The 15,035-nt window shown below is 45.5% G+C and overlaps 1 non-coding gene across 1 annotated transcript; it reads left to right on the top strand.

Moving 5' to 3' along the window:
- The first annotated feature begins 5,319 nt into the window (after positions 1–5,319).
- On the top strand, positions 5,320–5,392 carry TRNAK-CUU (transfer RNA lysine (anticodon CUU)). The gene has a single exon. It is a non-coding gene; the product is annotated as a tRNA-Lys (tRNA).
- The last annotated feature ends 9,643 nt before the right edge of the window (positions 5,393–15,035 follow it).

Genomic DNA, 15,035 nt, shown 5'->3' with positions numbered 1-15,035 from the left:
AGGGCAGACACAGGTTGATGGGATCCCACCGCCTGAAGCTGTCGCAGTTCGTCGCGAACAATCCTTCGAATGAAGTCTGCGAGGGCCTGTCTCTCGCTGTCAGAGCCGATAGAGCATGCGGTGGCCGGGATCTGGCGTTCGTATTGTGATGACCGCTGCTGCAGCGTACGTTCTATAGTGGTCACCTCACTGATGAACTGGGCGACTGTCGTTGGTGGATAGCGCACGAGCCCAGCGAAAAGCTGTTCTTTTATTCCGCGCATCAAATGCCTCACCTTCTTTTCCTCGGGCATGGCAGGGTTCGTGCGCTTGAAGAGCCGAAGCATGTCCTCGACAAACATGGATACTCGTTCGTTCGGCCGCTGGTTTCTGCAGGATATGGCTTGTTCAGCCCTCTCCTTCCTCTCGGTGTTCAGAAAGGCGTCACGGAGCTGACGGGTAAACTCTTGCCAGGTTGCAAAGGAGCCCTCGTGGTTCTCGTACCACGTCTTCGCAGAATCCTCCAAGTAAAAGTAAACTCGGCGCAGCTTGCGAACACCGTCCCATTCGTTGATACAGGCAACCCGATCAAAGTGGTCGAGCCAGTCATCAACATCCTCGAAGATATCTCCATGGAACGGCTTTGGTGTCTGTGGCGCATGAAAAACATGGGCGAGAAGAGAACCATGGGGATCGCTGGTTTGGACCGCCTGGCTTGTCATCGGAGTTGCCATCTTTCTGGGTGTCGATGTCAAGGGACCAAATTCAGGGGGTAACCCACGCAGGCGGCGGCTGCTTCTTGCTCTGGGAAATGTAGCTGTCTCCACGATAGCCGACACAGCCGAAGTACACGTACCCAGCGTCTCCACCAGTAATGTCGCGAGCAAAAACAAGACCTGCAGCCAGGAGTTGTTGTTGTTGTTGTTGTTTTCCTGTGCAAATGGCTCGTACCCAAAGAAGGGGTTTGGCCGATTATAAGGTGAATTTGCCCTAAACTTTCAGCATTGCGTCATTCCTACAAATTTTTTGTAACTTAATTTTGATTTGAAGTAGTGATGTCAAGTTTGCAGAAAAAGAAAGAAGAAAAATAGTGAGACAGCAATTTAGCAAGAAAATCGTTTAGTCGCAGTGATGTATTCTTGAACGGCGAATAAAACATCCCTGTGGCTGAAACCCAGTGTAGAGGCTCCAAATGAGAGAAGATCAGGTTGTGATAGTTGCAAGCCCAGTCTTTGAAGAGGTGGTGCTAGTATGCTTTGCCTGAATAAATCGAAACGGCGACAATGTAATAAAAAATGACTGATCGTTTCACCCGAACCAGAGCAACGAAAACGTTCTTTTCTTCTTCGTAGCCCAAAACGGGTATTAGCCACAGTGGCTCGTTCATCAATGGGGGCAATATATACACCACAAGAGCGTGGCAGTCTAAAACTTATCATTTTAGGAAACAGATGTGAGAATTCAAGCGCACCCCAGTATATACAGAGCGGCTATGCTTTAGACCACATTGGTGAAGATTTTTAAAGTAGGAAATGGGGTATGGCGCAGTGCAGTAACTGTCTTTCAGGATAGCACTTTATTGGGGAAGGGAGCGGAAGACAAAAAGAGAAGTTCTTCTAAATTACAAGAAGAGAGGAGACGATGCTGGAAAGCAGAGATAGAAGCGGCGTGGGTGAGGAAGTCAGAACGCTGTTGAAGGGGCTAGACTGCATTTACGGCATCGGTGAATTCAAGCAGCGATTTGAAGGCAGAGAGAATACATTACTTGCCGCCGTAGCGGTAGATGTTTATACGCACGCAGTGGCGGGAAGGTTGCCCTGGAATGTTGCGCAGTGGCAAAGCACTTGAGTTGCTACTTTCGCTGATTGCTGCGGCGCCGCAGTTCATTCGCCTTTTCTATGAAACCGGGTAGTATCTCTTCCACGGCGGAAATATGCGTTGTTTTTTCAACTACCTCTTTGTGTTCCGACTTGAGAGCAGGCGAGTGGTCGCATTTGAACCGAGCTTCAAGCGACGAGCCCCATCGTAACCATTTGCAGAGCTCAGACCTTGGATGACGACCAAGCTACACAGCTTGCTTTGAGTGCGACCTACGGCCTGTGGCCGAGAGGGGGGAATCGTGCGAGGTGAGTTGAACCCATATCGGTCTCTCGTCGTGCGCTTCCATTCACTGTTTTCACCCCAGCTGTGCGGAACGTTCCACCGCATTTGGTTTCAGTGACGTTGTTGGTAGTGGCCTTACGTTATTATGAATGAACGCCTTCAATTAAAAGCAGCAGGTCGAACAAAAAAAAAATACTGATAGTTCGAGTTCGACGCCCTTCGGCTTCCCTCCAGCCCTGCAAAAAAAGAGAAAGAAAAATACAGTTCTGATGGCTCTAGAATCAGTTTGCAATAGTGCGGTGGCTCGAGAACCAGTTCGGCACAACAAACTTTGCCTTTTGGCGACACGTAACGCAGGGACACAAACTAATGAATAAAAACGCGGCAGTATCAGGTTATGAAATACACTACGTCATTTCTACAGTCATCAGTTCGTTTCACATTGGCGTAAATTCAACTTGAATGCTTACATATGAGCAGGCCCGTAGACAGCAATATTTCCTGAGGGGGGGGGGGGTGCTTGTTGAAGACTTCGAAATTATTTATTGAAATCTTATTTATTCCCTATATGGGTCACCTAGGGCACCCCTACCGGCCACGGGCCTGCATCAGAGCAAACGTGACATCTATAAGCCAGATTTGTAACGGCATAACATGGCTATCTCGAGCAACCTTGTATGCCAGTCAATGTACAAGACATTTTGGTATCCCATTTCAGTCCGTTAGAATTGTACGCATTGCGCAAGCGTTTTCAAAAGAAATCTGCGGGGGCAACGGCAACAAATGCCGTTGATAGATAAATGAAATTTATTATTATCAGACCTTGCAATACTGATTTATTGATCTCCAGTTGAAATTTCTCTCAAGGTTAAACAGAAAATTTAACATCTGAGAGGCTGTCACTGCAATCAATACATTGCAATTTTTTACGGCTAAATATGGATACGACCCAATTGTTAACTTTTTTTAGAAGTAGCCCCACTGGAGCAACATTGTGAGTGTGAATTAAAAGTGAGGCCAATTAAAGCGTCGAGACTAATGGCTCTCCCCAAGCCAGCGGCCGCTCTTCACTCGGGGTGAAAAAAAAATTGGCCCCATATCGGCATGTTGCGCTGCAAATGTCACCGAAATACGATAGTCTTGCGTCTAGAGAGAGTGATCAAAGCGTTTATTTGATGTTGTGCGCAAGAAAATTGGTGAATGGTATTCTGGATGCGCTGCGTTAGAGCGCCTCGGGCGTGCAGCACAGGAGAAAGAGCGCATCAAGTCACGTTACACGTGAGACATGAGCACTATCTGGCAGTTATCCTGCAAAACGAGGTGCGTGGCGTGCGCCCATTTCTGAGGTGATAAGGTGTAGAACGCAATGCGACGGGTAGGTGCCACCACCGTGTCGTCTTACCAAAGCGTTGGGAACACTGGCCTTTTCGTGCAAGCGTTGAATGGTCAGCGCAGCGTGATAAACGCTACGGTCCTTAAAAGTACTTATGTATGCCTTTTCTGGTAAAAAGTACACATACATGATATTGACGTGTTCTTGCGATGCCTCAGGTATGCGCAATAATTGATCTTTATTTGACAATCGCACAAGTACGAACGCTGAACCTTGAGCAATATCAGTGGGTGCTGCGGGGGGCGTCGGCCGTTTGGAATATTGTTTGATCACTTTGATGCCGTTTAGGGTACCGTTCAGGATGGGCAAACAGACAAATGTATAGACAGGCAGACAGAAAGACAGACCGCAATTTTGCTCCAAAGGTCCCCAAGAAAGATTGTATTTAAATAAAAAGAATATGTACTTTAACTCGTTACAGCACGGTGGTCACCCCAGGTAACCACATATTGTTCATTTTTTTCTCTTGAAACACTTCAGCCCCGCGTATCAGATTTCGAACGGCGCATATTTTAAAACTTTCGACTTCTTACAAAGGTGGCGCTACATCGTTTGGGCTTCAATGTTTGCTTCCTTCCGGCTGCCGTTGTCTTCAAGGCGCGCTAGATGGTAGACCCGAGACAGCTTTATAGATGTAAAAGTATGTTGAATTCTAATTATCTTGATAGTGCAGGAGAGGACGTTGTATGAATAGCTATTGCCAAGGATTTTTCACGTAAAGTGACGAGTAGACCCTTACTAGATGCCCCACCGTGGTGGTCTAGTGGGTAAGGTACTTGGCTGCTGACACGCAAGTCGCGGGATCGAATCCCAACTACGGTGGCTGCATTTTATACGGAGGCGAAAACGCTGCTGGACCATGTGCTCTGCTTTGGGTGCGCGTTAAGGAACCCCAGGTGGTAGAAATTTCCGGAGCCCTCCACTACAGCGTCTCTCATATTCACCAGGTTGTTTTGGGACGTCAAAACCCACATATCAATCAATCATCATCAAGGCCCTTACTGGACGGTGATCTCTGTTGACCACGTCATATCTTTTTAACTAAAACTGTCAATTATTTGTTTCTTGTTAGAAAATCATTTTCTACAGAACGTTTCGTCATTTTTTAATAAAGCACCGTCCTCCCTCTCCTACCAAATGAAGTTCTGTGCATGAAAGAGTTAATTTAACCAAAAACCTTCGAGGGTCAAACTAAATATGAAGACTCCAGTCCACCGTGTTTGATAATGATACAATTATTGCGCTTCGAATGAAGACTTTGAGTTTTTTTTCTATTATACCCCCAGAAGATGCACGTTTCGAGTGGCTCTTTCTTCGCCCGAATGCTTATTTCAGGACTTATGGTGCACTCTGGCACTCATTAACACATGCGGTTTGTTAAAAGCAGCTACGTGAAAATTAAAACGACTATCCCGGAAGTTTGGAAAGTTAGAGCACCGAGGCTATCCCATACACCTTGAGAGCAGCGCTCGCATGACCTATCACGCACAGTGGCGCTTCTGGCGGTGGCCTCTGGTTCTATATGAAACTGAGGCCGCAATCCCGTGACCATACGCAGTATCAAAGGACTGATGTTACGTATTTCCGCATGTGCGCTCACAAAAAAGAACGCGCAGCCTGCAGCATGGGCTTTCGATGTGCTAATTCATTCTCATGTTTTAAATGCGAAGCATTTTATCACGTATTAAGAGCGGGCAGCTCATAATAAGTTCACGTGCTACGTGACGCCAAACATGCGCATAAGAGTGTTTTCACACTCGTCGTTTGGCTTATAGATGACGCTGACTGTCACTCCTACTTCTAAATTTACATATAAACCCAAAAAAGTGGATGGATGGAAGGCCGCTGTGGTAGCTCAGTGGTTAGAGCATCGAACGCTTTATTCGAAGGTCGTAGGTTTGATTCCTGCTCACGGCTGGTTATTTTTTCATCCACTTTTCTTTCTTCTTATTTGCATTCAATTGGTTCTAATAACTTCCCCTGTACATTCCTTGGCATTACTGTCTGTTAGATCTCATATATATATATATATATATATATATATATATATATATATATAAATATATATATGCCCTTTAATGTAGCAATTTAAAAGTGCTTTTGCAGTAATTGTCAGCTCTCATTTGGCTTTTTTAATGATTGCCACAGTGCATCTCAAGCAACAAAACAAAAAGAAACATGTATGACAAGGTAACTCCTCATACTAGTCGCTTACGATCAGCTGTACGTGATTAGTGAAAGAGCTATTCCATCCCCGATGCCAGTACACGAAACTCTTCTACTCGTCGACTCCAAGCGACAAGCAGAGGGCACTCTGAGAGGAAGAGGTGAGTGAGAACAAACAAATAGGTAGAAAAAAAAAGTGAAAGCAGCAAACTACAGCGTAATACTTTGGCGCCCTATAGACAAGTAAAGCGTTTGGAACCGGAACTGTGCAAGGGAGACAGATACAAATCATGCGCCAGAGTTCCTGGATCCCACGGATTAACGGAAGGAGGCCGCCACACCACGTTGCGTCAATTCGCTTTGACAGGTGGTATTTTTGGACGGCAGGCGACGTCTGCAACGTCGCCCTGCATCGCGCACCGCGCGTGGCTGCTTTGTCGCTTCTCCGCTCACGCGGCGGGCTTGCTACATTCGCCGGCCCTCGACTAGTCATCGTGCTCTGTCCGCCTGAAAGGGATTTTCGCACGAAAAAGTGCAAACAGTGCGTTCAGCTGCAGTCGAATACGTAACGTTACGTATATCAATGCAAAAAGCAAAGCTTCGGGAACATGCGTCCAAATATAGGTGACTACTCAATGCCCTAAGGACGAAGAGCATTAGAGATGTATCTGCTGTGTCGTCATGAACGGAAACTTGAATAACTAAGAATAAAATACAGCTTATCTTTTAGTATCTACTCTCGCCCGTGTGTGCTTGCGTGTGTTATAGTGATAAAATATTTGACAATTAAGATGCGCGCAATTTACAGAATATTGAGCCCTCTTAGTGACCGTGCACAGGAAGTCCTGTCGAGGAGTTTTCCATTGTTCGAATGGTGTTTTTTGAATACCAATTGCTCATTTTATACACACAATGACGTTCAGCGTAGAGAACATATTAGTGCTCGTCTTTCAAAAAGTGCACGGTGTTGTTAAGGGCTCATGCATTCTTTGCGTGAGTGGTCTTGCTCACAAAACTGTCTGGATCGAGAATGTTCCGTTCATTTTAGGCAAGGGTGTATACACTCGGGAGCAATTTCGCTTGCTTGCCCACAATTAAAGTGGACTTTATTGTGGTCTGTACAACCCTAGTAGTCGTTTGCCTGGTTTATCACGGAATATTTGAAATTGCAACATGTACCTCGCTGCATCCCTTTGGCTAAGAACATAAAATGTAAAGTTTTGGGAAAGGTAGGAAATATCTTTTTATGGCCTTTCTTTGCCATTTTGCTTTGCAGGTCAACTATTGTGCTGTCATCTTCTCACCTCAGTCTGTCTGCCTGAAAAACACATATTGACGCACTTACAGAAAAGTGTAAAAAATACATTTCTCTTAACAAATAGTTCGTTCGCTTGAATATTGCGTCAGCGGTGAATTTTTACTAGTAAAAGTGTGACAAATAACAACAGCGAATTCAGCAGCAAATATTTCCCAGTGCTTTGCAAACGAGAAAAGAGAATCATTGTCAGTCTTGCCGTGAAGCCCGCTGTCCTGAAACTCCCTTACACTAACTAGTGTAACTAGTTGACAATTCATGTCTAGTTGTAACTAGTTGACAAGTAACTAGCTAGTTGACAATTCGTGTCAACTTGGATAATTACACCATGAGCAAGTTGAACAGCTTGACGCTTCTTTCATTTAACCTATTTCTCTGTGCATCCAAATTTGTTGGTTGATCATTCACTGCACGTTGCTTTCGCCTTCCCCGCAAAATGTTTAGGGAATGCTGTTAACAGAGTGCAATGACGAGAGCTCAAGGCAGGCCATGAAGTTTGCCAATCTCTAGTGAAGTTATCTTGTACTACTCAGACGATCCGCCTGAGCGTTCCAATATTTCTAATACTCTCCTACTTATGAAATCTATGGAGCACAAGTTTTCGAGTTCGGTCGTAAGCTGTCACCTCGCGCATTTAAAGACATACCTCTGAGCAAAAACTGAGATAAACTTACTATTTAAAAGTTGTTTATAGCATTGAATGAAACAAAACCATTCTCATATGACAGAAATTTCTACTTTTTTTCGCTAAAAGGTGGCACAAATGATTCTTGGCTGCTCTACGTGGCAAAAAACGCAAATATGCAGAAGTGGCTGATCACGTGACCGTTTACTGGTGTACGTAGGTATAGATCCTTTTTATAAGTACAGAAGTGCTGTATATTTTCTGCTATTATAGTTCTGGAATGCAAAAGTACGCGTGCTTTTGTATACATAGGTCGGCAAAACTTGTGGAGCTCGCTCAGACTCACTCATAAAATATGTTCTAAGCTTTAGACTCACTCGAACTCACAGTAACGAAAATTTTGCTGAGCCACGCTCACACGGAATCACACTCACGAAAATTTTCTTCAGCCATACTCACTCGGACTCACACTCACCAAAACATTACTCACCCCGACTCACGGCTTGATCTGAGTGAGTCAACTGATGAGTCCGTCAGCCCAAAATTAGCTTCTTCGACCGTGGTGTCAACGCTTTTTAAAACCAATAATCAGTGCTCTTCGTGGTGTTGTTTGACATAGTATCTTCGAAAACGAGTTCCGAGTGCTTTCTAAAGAGTATGGTATTTTGTATTGCGATAGCAACTATATTGACACTCTCGGCTGGGTTGCGCCGCCGGCGTCGGCGTCACTCACCATATATATATATATATATATATATATATATATATATGTGTGTGTGTGTGTGTGTGTGTGTGTGTGTGTGTGTGAGAGAAAGCGCAAGAAAGCAAAAAAATCCAGAAAACGACTCCGATGCGCTGAATCGAACGTGGGACGTCCGCGTCATGAAGGCGCGGCGTTAAACACTGAGCCACCAAGGGGCGCCTGCTCCAACGTTCAAACTGCAAGCTATTTATATCTACCACTTACCGCTGTTGGCGGGCATCTCGGGGGGGGGGGGAGGGGGGATATCACGTTTTCAGCATTATCAGCAAGATGGCGCAACGGGCGTGGCGGCTAAAGCCCCTTGATTTCGGAAAAGTACCGCCATTCATTGTACCCGCTGCCGCACGCTCGACCTCCGTCCCTCCTCGCCTCTTCGCGTCATCCCAGTCTGCGACACTTTTTCTGCACAATGATTGGTCTCCTTCACGGTTGCCCTTAGAGACGCGTGGATCTTGCGCTTTGCTGTGTCTTTCTGTTTCGCTTGCGCCCTTTTTCGCCGAAGCTCGGCGTAACAAACATTGCGCGCGCTTTGTTTTCTGTGCTTTGTTCGGGCGCTATGCCGCGCTGTTGCGCCTATGACTGCAACAACCACAGTAAAAATGATTGGAACTTTTATGATACCCCAAGGTAAACGCGATGGCTTGCACAAACAGCAGTGGCTGCACAACATCGGCTGAAAAAAACTTCGTTCCAACAAAGAAGTGTTCTTTGCGAGGTAAGGCGCCTTTCTTATTGCTCGTATCAAAGCATCGCCGAATGCTGCATTTGAAATGTTGTGTCAGCCTGCTCATTACATACGTGTTTTTTATGGGTGAAGCTCCTTACGCCGTGGTTCGTAAGTGCCGCGTCATCGTAATGTAATTTTATTATGGTAATTTAAAAAAATTTTCAGGGCTACTGTGGCGCCCAAGCTGCCGCAATTAAACCACCTCTATTGAATTCTGCGGTGCGCCAATTGGTGCATCGGCAAAAAATGGTGCCACGTGCCGTACGTATGGCAAGTGGGCGAGGAGAATCGAGGAGGAAACGCGCGCGGGGAGGAGAGTGTCGTTAGTTTCCCAAGATAAAGGGGTTTTAGCGGCGGCGGCTCTCATCTCTCAAGCGTACTTTGGGCCGTGCAGAGGATGTGAGTGGGTGATCTCACGCGCGCCCTCATCTCTCACTGGGAAGGATGATATGTCTTGGCTGGCGTTGGGCTCGCACTGGAACGATTCTGTTGTAGTTACGGGGCGCACAGAGGTCACTGCAATCGTTGCACAGTCTCCGTTGGCGAAAAGGGCGTGCTTTTCAGACGCAGCGAAGTAACGACTATGACGCTAATTCACGTTAATCTGTACTTGTGAGTATGTTCCATTCATCATTTGTGCATGAGAAACGAAGGGCACGTTTCGATCTGCTTTCCATTCTGCGCATGACCTTCCAATTGCTGCTAACACGTTCATTGCGTCGTCTTCGCGGGAAAGCTGTGACTTTTTCTTGGAAGGGATGACAGCATGAGATATATTATCCAAGAAATTTCCCGCAAAAGTTGGTAGGGAAGGGGAGATCGAGACACCTTCCTACGTAATTCATGCCTCTTATTAATAAATATGGAAATGGTGTATGAACGACACTGGTCTGAATACCTGTGAGTAGACGTGAGTATAAACGTGAATCCATGTAAAGCTGATAGTAAAGCTGAAGATGGCTAGATATCACTTTAGTTCACGAAAATAAAGTGAAACTCGCTCAGACTCACTCAAGAAATATATTCTGTGCTTTGGACGCAGTCGTACTTGGACCCACCAAAATTTTCATGAGCCGAACTTTCTCGGCCTCAAACTCACGAAAATTTTCTTCAATTGGACTCACTCGGACTCTGACTCACAAAAAGATTGCTCACCCAGATTCACTCAGACTCCGACTCACGCCTCAATCTGAGTCTGAATGAGTCCCAGTGAGTCGACTTATGGGTGAGTTCACCGACCCATGCTTCTATATACAGGGTGTTTCAAAAAATGTGTCTAATATTCTTTAAAAATTACAGAAAGAAGGCATCTACGTGCTACTTGCGGCGTTGGCTTCCTGTGACAGAAGGTATTTTCAGACGGGTACGAACATTAATTAAGGTAGTAATTACAGAAATGAACGTGATTAGCTTTTTCACTAGTGGTAATAGCTGGTCATGTCCAGTGGCTGAATTAAAGTCTTTCCTACAAATAATCAATAGCCACTTTCAAATTTCTGAAAAGTGGCCACAGTTGATCACCGTGGAGCGATGCAATCTGGCCAATTTACCTGGCAAAACCGAAACCAATGCAACAAACTGCGCATCTACCATTCACTTTGAAAACACTTTCAATGGCGGCACGGTTTCCCTCACATTGTAGGAGAAGAATGAGTGAGCGTCTACCGTCTATTAGCCCCAAGAACGAACACTGGCGTCGCTGTGGTCGCGGCGATGTGACGTCACGGCACAGATTTGCCTGTTCCGCCGGCGCTTATCGCCTCTTTCAGCGCCCGCTGTGTACGCGCTCTTTAGCGATACGTTGGTGATTATGCCTCAATTTCGTGACGCCGATTTCTTAGCATACAAGCTGCAAGGTTTCAAAACTAGTGAAAGTTTTTAAAGCTGTAAGAATTTTCTATTATTTAGCTTAGGATAGGCAGATTACTGTCTGAACAGAAGATTTATTGTGAACATGCTGATGCAGGAGAAGACGTTCGTTGTTTTTATCGCGTACACCACAGAATGGGTGTGAAGAAAATATGCCAAGTGGTGCTAATGTTATCACAACTAGGCATAGACTCCAGGATTAGAACATGTCGTTGCCAAAGTATGAGAAATGAAATAAGGAAGTTTTCATTCACTATAATACATTGCGCTTTGCCGTGCAAGTTACGCCTGCATCTGCGAATCATCTAAATGATTTGACAGAACTGCGCTTTCTTAGCAGGAGACATTATGAATATGACTGCCATAAGCACTCACGTAACATATTCGTCAAACAAACAAAATAATGCTGCTGCGAACACAACGATTTCGGAAATAATGATATTTTTCCGTTCGCTGGGATGCTTTATTGTATAGGGACTACTCGATTGCTTTCATGGTACTGGCACTTTGCAATACCAAATGAAGATCATTTCGTGGTATACATTTCGCCATCCGCTACTGCCCACAATAAAAAAAAAAGACGCAGATGCCACGTAACTTAGGAATAAATGCCATGCAAGGTGACTCTGTTGTAATTTTTTATTAAGTGAAACATTATGACGTGGCACTAACTATATGCGAGAAATTGGATAGTCAACACTGCAACCAGCATTGTCGTTTCAGGAACATTCGGCTCTTGCAAAGTATTTCGAAGACCCTAAGTTTAGGGGGTGATCGTGAGGGCACCCAGACGTAGGCAATTCGATAGATAGATAGATAGATAGATAGATAGATAGATAGATAGATAGATAGATAGATAGATAGATAGATAGATAGATAGATAGATAGATAGATAGATGGGTAAACACAGACAGACATACGGATAGACGGACGGATGGACATACGGATGGACAGACAGACAGACAGACAGACGGATGGATGGACGGAAATACAGAGGGATGGATGGATGGATGGAAATACAGAGGGACGGATTGACAGAGAGACAGACGAATGGACAGACAGACATACAGACGGACGGACAGACGGACATACATACAGACAGACAGACAGACAGACAGACAGATGGACGGACAGGCAGACAGACGGGCGGATGGACAGACAGATGGATGGAAGGACAGACGGACAGACAGACAGACAGATAGACGGACGGACAGGCAGACAGACAGTCGGACAGAAAGACAGACAGACTGACGGGCAGGCGGATGGACGCATGGATAGACAGGCGTAAGGACGAACAGACGGATGGACGGACAGATGGATGAACAGACAGACAGTCGGACGGACAGACGGATGGACGGACAGACGGACAGACAGACAGACGGATGGACGGACAGATGGATGAACAGACAGACAGACAGACGGACGGACAGCCAGACAGACAGACGGACAGACGGACGGACGGATGGACGCACGGATAAACAGACGGACAGACGGACGGACGAACAGACTGATGGACGGACAGATGTACAGACGGATGGACGCACGGATAGACAGACGGACAGGCGGACGGACGAACAGACGGATGAATGGACAGACGGACATGCGGATGGACGGATGGACAGACAGACGGATGAACGGATGAACAGATGGACGGACGGGCAGATAGATAGATAGATAGATAGATAGATAGATAGATAGATAGATAGATAGATAGATAGATGCTCAAAGTGGTTGCAGTATGCAAAGAAAATATTTTTAAAAACCGTTCACAATATAACCACCACAGTTATTTTTTAAAATGTACTTTGTTCTTGAGAGCAAGAATTATCACAGAAGTCCCTAAAACCTTTACTTCTTAGCCTACATTCCATTAGGATTCGAGTGAAAAGAAAGAATGATAACATGCCAATGAATAATCTCACACTCGCCGCATATGATACCCAAACCGTTGTTGGAAACAGAGTCCGACGTGGAAACGGGAGAAAAACTGTGTGAATGAAATTTGAAAGGACATTTTCAATTTTTTTCAGATAAATATTGATATTTGAAATTATGCCTAAACGGCGATTTCGTTCCCGACACCGTTCACACTAACCCGAAAAGATAGTTCGATGAAGTCACTCTCCGAATGCTTTTCTCACACGACAGCCTTCGGATTTAGGCTTCTGTCTGCCCTCTTGATCCTACTTTTTCATTCAGGAAACCGTGCTGGATCCGTTAGTGCGGGGAACAAGACACCTTTTCCTTGTTCGACCGATAACTTATTTGACACAGCGGCACAATACACGTCCTTTCTTTGCATTTCCGCTTAGCTTTTAACATCTCAGGGTGTTGCAGTGTACATATGGCACCGTCGAACTTCACAGTAAATCAGATGGCAGCTGCTGCACACCGATTTTAAACGTGGCGAGGCACCGGCAGCAACAGGACGAGAGGAATTTCGCGCGTTCGTGCACCCTCTCGACACGCAGCGCCGCTTGTGGCATCTGAGTGCAATCATCACATGCGCGGCCACCCACTTTCGTACGGAATGCGCGCGCTCAGCACACTAGGTGGTATATTTCTAGACACTGTAGTTGTACGAAAGCGCCCGAGGCTTTTTTCAATGATTTGGCTTGGCTCTTCTTTCAGAAGAAAAACGAAGCCTTGGGACAGCCATCCATGATGGGGGTGCGTACTACAAAACCGTACAAGGCCGGGTGAAAAAAAAAACAAAAAAACAAGGCAAAACGCCATGCATGGGCCTGTGTGGAAGGCGCAGCACAGTCGCAGCAAAAGCTAGAAGAGCGGCCTTTCAGGGCATTTTCAAAACACTCATTGGGTAGCTATTGCAAGCACACTTGCTTGATACCCACTAGGTCATTATTATTAAAATTTTTGTGGTAGTAGGCGGGCATTCGCTAAGCTATTTTTCGTCATTCTTCTGAGAAGCATCGTATCCGCTAAACGCCTGCAAGCAATTTTGCGCCATTTGTTCTTGCAGTGGCTGACGACAATCAGGATTTATGGCTGAAGTGGGTATGCGCCACAGTTAATAGGGGAAGAAGAACAAGCTATTGTAATGGGTTGGAACATTGTACGTTGACTGCGTGTTCTTTCACTGTTTTAAAACGCTTTATAAGTCGTATTATTGCGATTGCTTTCCCGACATCAAGCCTGCCTAAGGCCAGTCTGCCAACAAGTACCTAGCACCGCTGTGACTCAGTGGATAGTTCTGTGCTGGCACCCAGCGGACCCGGGCTCGAGCCCTGCTGTGTCATTGGTGCTAGGTTTCTTTTTCTAACTTCGTGCGATGTGGCTACAGACACCAGCGGTGGCGGTGGTTGCGGATGACAACTGCGCGTGACCCGAGTTGTGATCTCACAACAGCTTTCACTGTAAAACACAAAGCACATGCAGCAAAGAGCACGAAAGAGTGGAAATCCATGCTGCCATTGTTGTGGCGCACCTGGCATGATCAATGCATGCAATGAGCGTAACCTCCTGGAGTGCGTCTAAGAAAGGAGAGCGAATAAAAGAAAAGGCTTAGAGCAGTGGCCGTATATAAAATATCCTGCATGCTGTTTTATGTGAACAGTATGCCGTGCACTTACAATTCATTGTAACCTCTATTTTCATGTGAGAACACTCGATATTGCGGATGAGTACGAAAGGTTATTTCATTATTCTCTATTTTAAAAGTTATTTTTCGCATTCGTAGTAAAGGTTACTATAACAATGGTTACAGGATAGCTTTTGTTTTATAGGTACACAAAATTGTGAAAACATGCACCTTTTGTAAACGTTATTGTGCGTATAGAGTGCAGCGTGAGCGCACGGTATAAAGATCACGAAAGCCGGAAAATCAACGCATGTTTATTGCATGTACCAGCTCCTTATCCTCAGAAATGAGTGGAAATGCGAAAATGAAGGCGGCATACCACAGTTGCCCTCACTCATGAGAACACTACGAAGACTGGCTCTTTCGATATGCGAGGAAGGGCGTCGGCATCGCCACCACTATTAGCGATGCTGTGGCTCCAACTTCTTTAGAGGCTTCTCAGATCGAACAATTATGTTTACAAAATACCGATGTGCTTTTGTAATTAACCACTG

This window comes from Rhipicephalus microplus, chromosome X (genome assembly GCF_043290135.1).
Source record: "Rhipicephalus microplus isolate Deutch F79 chromosome X, USDA_Rmic, whole genome shotgun sequence".
NCBI classification, from domain to species: domain Eukaryota; kingdom Metazoa; phylum Arthropoda; class Arachnida; order Ixodida; family Ixodidae; genus Rhipicephalus; species Rhipicephalus microplus.
This window is presented reverse-complemented; position numbering and strand designations above follow the sequence as displayed.